Source organism: Carettochelys insculpta, chromosome 4 (assembly GCF_033958435.1).
Source record: "Carettochelys insculpta isolate YL-2023 chromosome 4, ASM3395843v1, whole genome shotgun sequence".
NCBI classification, from domain to species: domain Eukaryota; kingdom Metazoa; phylum Chordata; order Testudines; family Carettochelyidae; genus Carettochelys; species Carettochelys insculpta.
The window spans coordinates 59,524,799-59,537,581 of NC_134140.1; the positions used below are offsets into that span (position 1 = coordinate 59,524,799).

A 12,783-nucleotide genomic window follows, 5' to 3' on the forward strand; every position below is an offset into this window, starting at 1 on the left:
GGGATTATGCACTTGGGCAGTTTGCTAGAGGCAATGTTCTCACTTTGCTTGCTAGCGAGAATATTTTTGAAGATATCGAGAGGCTGGATTTGCCCTTGCAGAGGAAATTCTTCATTGACATAAACCTGATGGAGGCAGCTCAGATTCTTACCTGGCAGCTTTTATTGCAGGGGCTTTTTGGCCCTGTCTTCCAATGCCTCACTCAAGAAGCTCGGGCCCCACCAGAGAGTGAAAATAGGAAAAGAAACAGGAACTTCACTGTGAAAACAAAATCACCATAGACCCGAGAGAAGAAGTGAAAATAAGGTAAAAATGGCTGATTTTAGGAAAGTTTTGTTACTAGCTCAGCAGTTCCCAAGCTGTGGTCAGTGGAGAGCTGGTTGGATTGAGTGTGCTGGTTTCAGTGCCTTATTTAATGTGTTTTTCATTGATGATAATGAGTTCTAGCAGCTGGAAATACTTCCCTATCACTTTTCCATACAGAGGGTAGGAGTCAGTGAGTGACTAGCTTGATTAAAAGGTTGTCCATGTTAGGAAAAGGTTTCAGAATGCTTGAGCCTGAGTGTGCTCACTCCAGCTACTAGTAAAACATTCCATAAATGCACCTGCAACCGCAGAATGCCGGCTATGATTAATACAAGTCAGATCTTTGTCTCACTTTGGAGTAAGACAACACCTGGACTATTACTCCAGGCACCTGAGAGTTCCGAAGAAACAACCATATTTGTAAAGGCACCAGGAGAGGAACAGATTTAAAAGTCAATAATGGCAATATTCAGTCTTGTATATTAAAACTGTGCATTTCAATCTCTCTAAAACACACGTGCTGCCATAGTAACAGTGGACCAGATTTACAAAAGATGAGTAAGAGCACAAAAAACGCAAGCTTGATGCAGGAAGATCATGCCCAGGTCCAAGAGCTGAATACTGACAAATGCATAGCTGGAACCAGTCTGGCTCAGGGAAGTGGGTGGAATCGGGGCAGGCTCAGGGACATGGGGAAGGGGTGGAGTCGGGGGAGGCAGGGATAGGAAAAGGCATGGTGACACTGAGAGGATTCTTATGGTGGCTTGACTGGCGCCTCCCAGCAGTCACCACTGCCCTACATTCATGTAACAGTATTACATGGTTTGTCTTATGCCCTTTCCACTCGTGCCTAACATTCGCTTAGTTTTTTTGACTGCTGCTGGACACTTTGCAGATGTTTTTTAGTTGTAATTATCTAAAAACACCCAGGCTATATACAGCACAGAAACAGTGGATTTCTTATGAGGTTAACCTTAAATTTGAAGCTGCCACAGGTGGATGTAATGGATTGCTCTGCTCACCACTGGATGGCACCCCCTTGTGGTTTCTCCACGGAATTAGCTTGGTCAGGCTGGTGCCCCTTCGGTCAGTCCCTTCTCTGTGGTCCCTCTCTTTCCTGGGGAGGTGCATGGCGAGCTTTGTGGCTCAGCCCTCTGGTTAGCTCCCTGTTGTGAGAGCGTATCAACTAGGTTCCTACTCTCTACCAGTCCCAGCAGTCGTCTGCTTCACTGCCTCTTAGTTCCACTCCTGCAGTAGCAGCCTGGGGGACCTGGCCCCAGCTCTACTCTGGGCTCCGGTTCAGACAGAGCCATCCTGTCTGTAGGGTGGTTCAGGGCAGCCACCCCAGAAACCCTGCTTTTTGGGGGGGGGTCGCACAGCAGCCACCTCAATTGTCCTATGGATTGTTCCCAGCGCCATCCAGGGGATTACTGAGGGAAGGGCCCAGCACGGGGAAGCAGCAGGGACTGCCTCCCTTCTGCCTTCACCGCAGTGGCAGGAGCCGGAATGGCCAGGTTGCCTGCTCCGTCCTCTCCCCCACCCCACACACATACACCACCCACCCTCGGGTTCACCATGGCAGCAGGAAGCAGAGAACCCAGCCCTAGGGCCCTGCGCTTCCCGACACCCAGAGAACGGGGCGCCGTAGGGCACAGTGGGGGAAGGAGGATCACAGCAGGCTGCCAGGCTGGGCCCACGCCAGTTCCCGCCACAAAGTGGGGGAGTTACTCCTGTGACTAGTCCAGTTTGGTTCAATGGGACTCAGGCAATCAAAGTAACTCCTGCTCGGTTAGAGGGGCTCAGAGCAGTGATGGCCAAAAGAAATTTAATGATCACTACACTCCCCCCGCCCCAGCCACGCACCTACCTCCCCACCCAGCAAACTGACAGAGACTCACCAGAACTGTCGCTAGCACTGCATGAGCCACCCAGCCCCTAGCCATGCCGTGTGAGCCACGCCCAGCCACGCTGCTCCAAGCTGCGCTATGCCAGCCACCCTGAGCGAGCCGCCTGCCTGTTCTGAGCGGCCTTGCGTGCGCTGCCTCCACCACATGCTTCTCCCGCCATGTGCCGGGGTGTTTGCATGGAGGGGGCGGAGGGCACTTCACACGTGGCGCTAATGAGCTGTTCGCCACACCACACTGTCCCGTTTGCCACACAGAATCATAGAATCAGAACACTAGGACTGGAAGGGACCTCGAGAGGCCATCGAGTCGAGCCCCCTGCCCCAATGGCGGGACCAAGTACTGTCTAAACCATCCCTGACAGACAGCTATCTAACCTGTTCTTAAATATCTCCAGTGATGGAGATTCCACAACCTCCCTTGGCAATTTATTCCACTGTTTGACCACCCTGACAGTAGGAACTTTTTCCTAATGTCCAACCTAAACCTCTTTTGCTGCAGTTTAAGCCCATTGCCTCTTGGTCTATCCTCAGAGGCCAAGAGAACAAGTTTTCTCCCACCTCATGACATCCTTTTAGATACCTGAAAACCGCTATCATGTCGCCCCTCAATCTTCTCTTTTCCAAACTAAACAAGCCCAATGCTTTCAGCCTTTCTTCATAGGTCACATTTTCTAGACCTTCCATCATTCTTGTGGCGAACGGACAGCATATTGGACACCACAGGCTTAGAGGAATGGCCGCAAACACTGTATCTCACAATGCCAATAGTATAGTGCCTGGTGGCTATCATTCAGAATGCTGCTCTATTTTATGGCCTGAGAGCAAACTACAGGGCAGGTGAGGAGGTGATGGATCGATGCTTCCCACAAACATTATTTCTTTCAGTTGCACATGGGAAAAAAAACCACACTGGGCTGCATTTCAAAGCATGCTACCATGCTTTTCAATTAAGAGAAAGGGTCAGCTTCTAAGTCATTGTTAATGTCGCCATAAAAATGAAAAAGCCCATTTGCTGAAGGTGAAGAAATAGCTTCAGGGCTAATATTCCTGGCACCTGTAGCTTTCTGAGTAAGAAAAGACTAATAGCATCTTACGATGTTTTATAATTTTTTTACTCTATTTGGTGTTTTCTTTTTGAAGCCAAGAATTCTTAAGCCCAATTCCTTTTGATAAATGTTAGACACTCACCCCTTGCTATATGAGCACAATTGGTTCCCAACTTTCTGCTCGTAGGTGAACACTCATAAGAGGGACACTAAATTACCATTAAAATACATGTAAAAGTCTCTGACTGGTTTGAAGTGCTCCTAATTGGGGGAAGGAGTGGCAGCATGCAGCTTGAAAGGTAAGTGAACCTGGTGGGGGCGGGGGTGTTGGAAAAGGTGCAGTACCTGTGGGCGGGGGGTGCATGGGGAGTTGTGAGCCAGGGGTGTTGGAGCAGGGCTGGCCAGGGCTGGGGGGTCTCCCTGCACCCAGGCCAGGGACCCCGTAGCTGGCTCTTACAACGGGGGGAAGTTCACTCTTTTAGTGACCAAAGGTATATAGTTATATCCCTCATTTTAGTGAGTACTCGTTAAATGAGAGATGAGTGGACCTTCCCCCCCCCACCCCTTTTTGAGCCATCTCTGTGGTGCCCTGTTTTGTGGCCCATTAATACATGTCCTGGTCTAACTGAGCTGGACATTCAGCCAACTTTATGCAGTGCAGGGGCTGATCAGGGAGCAGAATTGCTCTAGACAAAAGCAGGAGCTCACTACTACAAAAAGAATTCCATTGTCTGTAGCTAGCCTCACTGTGGTAGGAGCGGAAATAGTGATGTCTGGAATGGCGGCTTTTCTGGCTCCACCTTCCTCTCTGGCCTCGAGCAACTTGTAGGGCTGTGCTGGCTGGCATGAGGCTATGGTGTGGAGATTGTGGTGTGTCCTGCTTTAGTCCATGTCCACTGCCAACTGGCTGTGTATAAGAACAAGCACTTCTGCCCAGATGCTGTCAGGGAAGCTAAGCCCATAAAGGAACAATGCCCTCTACCACGGCTAGGCCTTCTGTTGCTTCTGGCTCCAAGCAGACTTTCTGCCATTGGGACCATGTCAAAGTCTGCACTGGTGGAATGAGTCCAAGCCTCATGGACATGTTGAAGTTGAGCTTCACACAATTGTCCAGAACTTGTCACTCCAGGCACAGAAACCTACTCACCGACCCATTGCTACGATCGGCCATCAAGAAAGTCCCTTGCCTTGACAACAGTTGGTTTATATATATGTTGGGATCTGTGTGTGATCTCTTGAAGTAACAAATAATACTGTTGGTTATTAGGCTGGAATAGACAGACCCAGATATCAGAGATGTATGACTTGGAGAACGCCTCCTGTAGCTAACGGGCCCCGGCCTTTGGAGCTAGCATCTCAGCAATATGTCAGAGCCAAGTGTTCTTTAGGGAGTGGCTCTGAGTACAGTGAGTTGTTTAGAAGTCAACTGGCTCTTTATTTTGTTCTGAGCTCAGAAGTTTCTGAAGTGTGTATTTGAGTTATAATATCCCTCACTGCAGGGCTGGGCTGTCAGAGTGACAGACGCAAGAGAGATTAACAAATAAAATAATGCAGCTCATCAGCGCCATAGAAGTGACAAGCTGAGACAGAGAGAGAAGACGTTGCTTAGGCTGCTAGACTAACATTATTTTTAATCCACTATTTCCTTTTAATCAAACAGAGATAGTTTCCCATTTCTTCTAGATTCCTGCTTTATCTCACCCAATCTCCTTAGAGAGCTTGCACAGAGATTTGCTTATTGTTTCGTTAATGAGACGGTATCCACGTAACATGGATCACGCCAAGGGAGGCTTTTGGCTTTCTCGTCACTGGAGGCTTTTCAGAACAGTTTAGCCAAACACCGGTCAGGAATGGTCTAAAATTACTTAATCCTGATTTGGTATAAGGGCAGAGGTAGGTGGACCAGATGACCTCTGAAGGTTCCTTCCAGCCCTCAACTTCTATGTCATAAATAGCTTCATCGATTCAATTGCTCAATAATCTCAGTTAAGTGTTGCCCAAAACACCTCGGGCTAGAACTTGAATGTTTAGAAAAAGACGATTGTTACAGGATAAACACCAGGCTGCCATTACACTGGTTCGCCTACTAGATTAGAAGACCACCTGGACTGAATTACAGCTTTGAATTTCATTGGGGTCATTCATCTAATGGTATACAGATTATATTGTTAACAAGTAGATGAGGATTTATGACACCCTGAAACTGATGAACTTGGAACAGGCTATTAGTAAGGCTTGAACAGCTAATCGTGGAAGTAAGGCCCTGATTCTGTAATGTGTTAAGCACTCCCAATTCTTTTCACAGTTAATGATTTCACAGGGCACTGACTACCAATACTGAGGCAATGACCCAAGCCCTGCAAACTCCTGCGTATCTTCAGCTCATTTTTGCAGCTGCAGCTGCTAATTTTGTATCCATGGAAGTCTAACTATGGGCTTGCTTGGACCTAACTGTACCTAAATCAGTATGTATCCTGCTGGTACATAGTGACAAAAACCTGCTGTGTCTGTGGTGCAGCTTGGCCCTTTATGCCCTTTATACCCACAGGTGCAGAGACTTTTCCATCTGCCTGGAGACATTACTCTGACGCTTATCTTCTTGCAGCAAGTGATGCTGTGTATTGAGTCACACGTGCAGCCAGCAGGATATGAGGTATTACGCAGCCCATCTCCAAACACAGCTTACAAAGAAAACAAGTAAAGAAACGAAACATTACAGTGTAGGATTAAACCAAAAAGAAAAAAAAAAAAGCAATTACTTTGCAGTCTGAGAACTTTTGTGTCAGCCCCTTGGAGGTTTCCTTCTTAGTTTGGTTTGGTGGGAGCAGAGATCGGTTTATATCTCGTGGCACATCGGGGACTTGTATGCAGCAATGCGCATGTGTGTCTGTGACAGTAGCAACAAGAGAGGGTGAAATGTCACAACGGAACTTTCCAGCTGAACCCTTCAGTCAGTCACACAGCTGTGGTGTATGAAAGGGGAATGAGCTTCAGTATTAGCCAGTGCTATTGGCAGCTGGCCTAGAACACTGGGTTTGCATTTTTTTTTAATTCCCTTCTATAGTGTATTTAAATTAAGTGATTTTTCTCCTTTAACCCTAGCAGGCCTCCTTTTGATTTAAGAAAGCAGCTAAATTAGATGCAAGAGAAGTCAGTCTCCTTCCTTCCCCAAACAGAACAATTTAGGCTTTTTCAGTAATTTTACAAATGAAGTGAAATCTTGCAACCATGTTTTACGTGTAAGGAAGATGCAGAGGTGCCGGTCAGAGCAGGGTTCCCTCAAACCTAACTGCACCACCTGAGGAATAAAGTCACTAAGGATGGGTGGCTAAATATATCTTTGCAAAGTTGCCAATTTTGAGGCACATAATTTTGACTGACAAAACCTATGCAAGGATCAGGGCTGGGGCACATCCATAGAAACCACTTTCCCACGTCCTATTTTGCCCTCCCTGTCTCCTGTGGTCTACTGGAGTGTGCTGCAGAACTCTACTTCCAGGAGTCCATTCAACTTTTCCAGCAGACCCTTCAGTTTAGTGAAGAAAGTTAGCCTCCACAACCTGTGTAGTAATCCTTCGCTCTTCAGGAATTTTCTTCAGACCCAGACCTGTAAAAGAACACTTCCGGGCGAGAATTTCCTGTGGGCTTTAGACGAGGCAGGAAAGTAATTCTTCTAGCAAAACTTTCCAATCCATCTAAAAGTGATTCCATCAAATGGTTCCTAGCAAAAATGTGTTTTCTTCTCTTCACTGGTCTGCTGGGATTCTCAGATCTCTCTCTACAGTCTGTAGAGATTAGGCCTCCTCTATAACTAGCAACATGTATTCCCAGGGCAGGCAACTACGTCACTCACCGATTGACTGGAGTGTTTGGTTTCAGATCACTGCTAAGAAAGTACAAATCAGTGTCGTAAAATGTTCTTCAAAGTCTCCGCACATATTATAAAGCAAAGAGCTGATTGTAGACAGAGGCCTTGAAAACTTTAGTTTGATTGTTTGACATCAAGGACTGAAGTGCACATGATAACACAGAGTCAACTGTAGTTCTTAATCCAGAAAGGCCAGCACTGTGCTAAACATAGAGATGATAGCATTTGCGCCTCAATGCCAGGGTTGGTATTGCTCTGACCTTTCTTCTGTTACTGTCCTTGGCTTGTCCCCATTAGACCACACGAACATCCAATGCAAGCAAACAGTAACCATGATGCAAGTGAGACACATATTACATTAGGCAACACTGTGAGTTTAAAAATAGCTTTCCTCATTAGAGTACAGACTACTCCTGCTCTGCTGGAGGGGGTGAGGGGAACAGTAGTCAGAGGCTCTCCCAGGCTGTTTGTGTGATCCTAAATACAATGCTCAACACCCACGTATTGTAGGAAACTGATTCAGAGTCGAGGTCTGATCTCATCTTCCTTGGCTTGATGTCAGGCTAACACCGTTATTAACTCAAATGAATTAACTCTTGATTTACACTTGCGTGGTCTAGCTTGGAACCAGAACCTGAACGGCACATATTAAAGTATTTATAAGCTGTATTCAGCAACACCAGAGCCCTGCTAATTGGCACTAATGACTGCAAGAGCCGCTGCAAGTGACTGGATTTTGTGAATCAGCAAAGCAAAAAAAGACTAAAAAATAAGGATATTGCCCGCCAAGATGTGAACTAGATATTGGCTTTAGTTAGTGATGACGAAGTTCACAGGATATCCATAAGTATACTGCTGTGTATTGACAGCCCTTGAATCAAAGTTTAAACCCTGTTCCTGATGGAAACCACTTCACGCCAAGGAGTGTGGCAGCTCTCGCTATACACTTGGGTGCAGCACCTCTGGATTTTGAATAGTTTGCATACATTAAGCACATGGGACTTTGTTTTAAAGTCTCTCTACGGAGTCTCAGTATGTATCTATTAAGTTTATTTTAAGCCCATGTGGCTTAAGTCTGCTGTTGGGGAGTTTCACACGGAGTGTCTCAGGGAAGGGGAATGATTGTTAGCGTTCAAGAAGAGATCGGGGAGTCTCCTTGGTTCCCAATTTTATCAAAGAGGGCCTGGACTAAGGGGTCTTTTCCCACGAGGTGCAGAACTGTCAGGGCTGCAGGCACAGTGCAGTATTGGAAAAATCAGTCTAATGATTCGAGCAAGAACTAAAGGCCACACCCTGTAATTGATTTTTAACAGCTGTTGACCAGCACCACACTGCCAAAGTTGATGGATTCCATGAGTCCTCCAAAGGATTTCCATCTATGGTGAGGTGTGAGAAGGACTTTAGAAAAGGAAACTGATGCAGCCATTTTTGTCAGGCTTCTCCCCCACAAAACCTATTCATTCTTCCTAAAGCTTCAGGGTAAATCAAAATCTTTCTAAATAACTAACAATGGGCTGGTTATACAAATTGGGCTGCACAATTGGTAAACTCAACCACAATGCCACAGTGTTGTTATTGTAGGGGTCTGACCCAAAAAGGAGTCATGGGGGGGGTGTGCCACAAGGCTATAGAGGGTGGGTGGGCGAGGGCCTGTGGTACTGCTACCCTTCTATGCTGCTTCTGTCAAGGCACAGCTTCTCAGGTACCCAGCTCTGAAGGCAGCGCAGAAGTAAGGGCAGCAATTCTGTAAGCCCCCTAAAATAACCCGGCAAACTCCACTGCAATTCCCTTTTGGTCCTGACTTCCTAGTTAAGACATGCTCGTCTCGCCAATGATATCTGTATAGTAGAAAGCACACAAAAGTTCATATCTGATGGTCTCCGAAGCATTTTTCTTGGCCATGAGTTTGGCAGGATGCTAGCCATAGCAAGAAAGAAAATAATTTCCTGTGATGCTTCTAAGCAGTCATGACTTGGTCCCTTCTCTGTACTGTTTGCTCTGCTTACAGTGTATTTCTTGAGCAGAGGGCCCACCTCTCATCTACTCTGTATAGTAGTAATCATGCTGTTAGTGCTTAAAAACAGGGACAATGATTTCATTCTAGTATGCTGGAGTAGACTAGTGAGAGTGGAGAAGCAAGTTTACCCATGTGAAATGGAGATAAAGGGGGTGTGGTTAGCCACTTTAACAGAAAAACCAAACAATTCTGGGGAATTGTTTTTGTCTGGCGTCTTCTTGCCCAGTCTTCTCTAGTCTGTACTTTACCAAAGGATTTCTCTGCAAAACTGGCAACTCTTCTTTATCTAAGAAAAATGAATAGATTTAAAACATTAGTTACCACAAGTTCATTACATTTGCTCTTGGCCTACCTAGGGGCTTATTAACACATTTTAAAAAAATAATTTCCAGCGCAGAGCCTGCAATTTGAATTGGACATCAGCTCCCAGGTAGTTCACCGATCAATGTCCCAATGCAGGGCTATTGAATCTCATGAAAGCTTATGTCCTGAAAAATTTGGTCGGCTTTAAGGTGCCACCAGACTCCTTGTTGCTTCCATTTATCACTGTGAGGGTGTGTCTACACTTGCATTCCTCTTTCGAAAGAGGTATGCAAATGAGGCAAATTGAAAATGCAAATAAGGTATAAATTTGCGTATCCAGCACCTCATTTGTGTATTCTAATTTCAAAAGCGCTTCTTTCGAAAGAAGAAAGTCAGTATAGACACTGCTCTTTCGAAAGTAACCCCCCATCTTCGAAAGAATCCTTCTTCCCATTAAATAAAGGGAAGAAGGATTCTTTCAAAGATGGGTTTACTTTTGAAAGAGTAGCGTCTACACTGGCTTTCTTCTTTCAAAAGAAGCTCTTTTGACATTAGAACACGCACATGAGGTGCTGTATATGCAAATTTATACCTCATTTGCATTTTCAATTTACCTCATTTGCATACCTCTTCCGAAAGAGGAGTGCAAGTGTAGACACACCCTGATTCACCAACATAGGGGCTTTGCAGAGGGCTTACAGAACATGATGGTCTGGTGAAAAGGCTGTTTATACAAACCAAAAAAGAACCAACCCAGACATACCTCCTACCCCGCATAGATGTGCTAAATTATATCCGGCACAAAAGAGCAAGTTGGATGTTTTCACTTAACCCCAACTTCACTTTCATTTGTAGAGCTAAAAACAGGAGGTCACAAAAATAGAGTGCAAGGCTTGGGCACAGGTTCAAGTTATTAATGATGCAACTGCATAAAGTTCACTTGAAGTTACAGTATGATTCCTTACTGCTCTAACCATGATTTTTTGCCTCTCATATATTTTTTTAATAAAATCTTCTGTTCTTTCTCATGTGATTTTAGTACCGATAATGGGAACAGCAAGATAGCCAGAGATCCCCTTTTACTTGCAGACTCCCCAACATCAGACAAGCCAAAATTTGAAATTCAGGTTAAAGTAAATCTTATGTATGTATGTTGAAGGAGGGGACCGTCTCAAGGTCACCTATACAAGTTTTGTCCTGTGTCTCCATAAGACAGGGCAAAGGCCAGTGTCACGATCGGAGATTCTGAAGGATCAAGGGTGGGAGTTTATAGATGAGAAGGAACTGGATGTAATATCTAGCAAACTTGAATCTGAATTGCATCAAGGTGTGAAGGCTTGTCTTCAAAGAGAAAATAACTTTCTCCCAGGAGGCAGCTGGCCTGTCACAAAATGTCTGTGGTTCCAGGATTGGACTCCTGCATCACCTCAGGACCCGTAAGTAAATCTGTGGCAGACAGCATCCTCTAAGCAGGAGACTGCTAATACATGAATGAATGGACTTGTGTGTTGCTGACCCAGGAAAGCATGCAGTGTGGATGGGAGTGGAGGAGTGGTGACACGGGAAAGTGGCAAACCTTCTCCTCCCAGGCTTGGGATAGTACCCTAGAATAAAGGGGTAGAGCATATGCTTCTTCCACATGTGATTGGAGCCTTGAGCCTCTCCTACCACCCATACTGCGGAAGGAACTAGGCTGGTGATGTGATGCAAACTGATCCCTTCAGAGCATGAGTCTGCTGAAGACAGAGTGTGCGGATTGCCTCAGCATGTGTCAACAGGGTAATTTTGAATGACTTGGTCATGTACCTGCACCATTCACCTAGTCCTAGTGTTGGGTCAGGCATTAAAGTCCATGCCTATTAATTTCAGTGTGAGTTTAGATAGCGTTTGCATTAGGGAATTGCATACAACCATAACAATGTGCAAAACAAATGGTCTTGCCACAAAGCTCAGGAACAGCATGAAAGGTGATTATCAGCTAAAGTGAATTCACAAGCTTCAGGTTTAATTTAAGAGGCTGTAAGACACAGGTAGACAAAGGCAACATCTACACTTCAAGATAAATTCCAATTTATAACAATCGATTTTATAATGCTGGTTTTCCTACACTGAATTTCGAGTATCCTCACTTCCCATAGGCGCCCAACAAACTTGACACTTTGCTTCCACGCTGAAATCACCAAACATTGACTGTTGCAGCAGTGCATTGTGGGAACCCACCCCACAGTTCCCTCACCCCCATATTCTGAGCCAGGAGCATCAGCGCTGTCAGTTTCCCAGGTCCAACAGCTTGGGGGACCCAGGAAACTGACAATGCAGCAGCCCTGTTCAATTTCCCAGCTCCTGCTAGTACAGTAAACCCTCCATTTACAGGACTAACAGGGTTGTCGGTTCCTCCCCACAGTCCCTTAAATGTGAGGGTTTACTCCCCCTACCCACAGGCTCCCCCAGCCCCAGTTCCACCCCAACTTCCCCCCCCAAAACAACCTCCCCAAAAAAACAGCCAAAACTCCCCCCCCCCACCAAAAAAAAAAAATCCTCTTCACAAAAAAACAAACCCTCTGCCACTCACCGGCTCCGGTGGAAAAGCTGCTGGAGCCTGCTGGCTGGGGGGCACCTGGTTGCAGGTAGTCAAAGGTGCCTACACGGTAGGTGCCTGCCCATGGGCGTCTGGCCCCGCATGGCTCGAGCAGCCTGGTGGTGGGGTGTCTGGCCCTGCATGTGGCTCCGGCAGCCCAGCCGCAGGGTGTCTGGCCCCTGCCACAGGAGTGCAGCAGCCGGATCAGTTTCCCAGCTCCCACTAGCAGCAGGGAGCTGGGAGCCAGGTGCAGCACGCGTAGCTTTGTGGGCTAGATAAGGGACACCTCTGGAGGCTAATCAATTCGATTTTAGGACATGGCACTTCCACATTGGCCTTTAATTGAACTTCTGAATTCGAGCTTGACGCTACACCTGTCAGGTAACTGCAATTTTGTAGCTTCAGATGAGCGCACCCTAAATTGAGCTAATGGTATTTTCAGTGAAGACAGTCACCTGGTAATATTGAGCTAACTGCCTTAAATTCAAATTTACCTCGTAGTGTTGCAGCCTAAGATTTCTGTCTGAGCTACTCTATGGTTCCTAGTAAAAATGGAAAACCATCTATGGCCTCACTGCCAGGAACAAAGTCTGCTGTGATGTGTTTTCTTATGTAAATATATTCCTTAAAAAAATATTAAGGAAGCTGAAATGGCCAAGGCTGCAAAGAGTAAGCTTACATTTTTTGTTAATTTAATTTACTTACGAGGGCTTAGGTGTGACAGCTCAGACTTTGAAGGTTGACATCACACCTGGAATA

The 12,783-nt window shown here is 46.0% G+C and overlaps 1 protein-coding gene across 1 annotated transcript in view; it reads left to right on the forward strand.

Moving 5' to 3' along the window:
• The first annotated feature begins 266 nt into the window (after positions 1-266).
• The window catches only part of LOC142012053 (uncharacterized), a 28,855-nt gene continuing 16,338 nt past the window's right edge, over positions 267-12,783 (forward strand). Inside the window, exon 1 of the mRNA XM_074991848.1 lies at positions 267-306. The gene's annotated coding sequence lies outside the window, so the exon portion shown is untranslated. The remainder of the gene's footprint in view (positions 307-12,783) is intronic.